This window comes from Thalassophryne amazonica, chromosome 14 (genome assembly GCF_902500255.1).
Source record: "Thalassophryne amazonica chromosome 14, fThaAma1.1, whole genome shotgun sequence".
Classification (NCBI taxonomy): Eukaryota; Metazoa; Chordata; class Actinopteri; order Batrachoidiformes; family Batrachoididae; genus Thalassophryne; species Thalassophryne amazonica.
In genome coordinates this window covers 29,372,763-29,374,037 of record NC_047116.1, presented here as the reverse complement: position 1 = coordinate 29,374,037, position 1,275 = coordinate 29,372,763, and positions in this window count along the sequence as shown.

Here is a 1,275-nt window from a genome sequence, read left to right as displayed (position 1 = left end):
TGTCTGCTGTGATATGCTTGATTCTGGTTTCTTTTTTAATAGCTTTTGTACACCTTTGCCAGTAGGAGATTTAAGTGAGTTTATTCTAAATAATTGTACAACCCAGTAAAAATGATAAATAATAGGTAAATTGCACTTGAAACATTTGTACAGAAATGCGTATTACATATTTCTTGATTCAGTAACTGCATAAAATATCTGACCACTGGTTAGAACTCCATTCAAATTTAATTTTAATGGATGAATATATATTACACCATCACCCAATTGAAGGAGGAAAGCAGTACCCTCTCCTGCCATTAGTCACTAGAAATGTATCTCAAGAAATCGGTGCCCTTTGCCAGATTTGTGTTTTGTGTTTGCTATCAAAACCACAGAATGATTTCCAAGCAAAGACTGTGTATGTCATTTATAGCCAGTCAGTTTTTGTCTGTACATAGGTGTGACCAGTATCAGACACCGCTTGTCTGAACAATTGTTTCATTGCAATCTATATTTGTTCAGTGCATCGCCTACATCTAGGGGAAAATACCCATTCATGAGGCTATTTCAAAATCTGCCTCCATTTGGATTTTAATGCAGTGTTTTGTGTTAGATGGGGGTGTACTATATGCATTGTGAGGGAGTGTCAGTTGTTACACAGTGGCAATGTGGCACATTTCTGCCTCAGTGCAAAGGACCCTAGCAACTGGTCGAGGCTAATGGTATGCCCTTATATCACCTGGATGCAGCAGATACCTGGCTGCCTTTGGGCGGTCCGTGGTGCTTAAAGTACGAGTAAGTCATAATGTAGGCCCTAGGGGCCATTGGTGTCGTTTATACCTAGATGCCATACAGAGAAGCGGGTGGCAGCCTACAACTCACTCCACTGTGGAAGGGATGCCAGTTTGATGGTTACGTCCCCAACTGGGTGGACTGTGGGACAATACAGAAATATCTTTGTCCAAGGACACAGGTTGCATGACTGGGAATTGAACCTAGGTCTACATGTCTACAAACACCTTATCCCACTGTTGAAGCAATAATAAAAAAGTACATCAATACAATAAAACAATTTAAAAAATATTATACAGTACTTTTAACATAAAAATAACAATAAAAATTGGTAAGTGATTATGTGGATGTACCAATTGTTATATTGATGTCCAGCTCACTGCAACTGAGATGAACAAACACAAAATCCCATTGCTGTATATAAATTGTGGAGAACAAATGTGCTTTGAAGAGTCTCAAAAGACAGATTTGATCAAACTGGATCAGCCAAGTTATTCGATT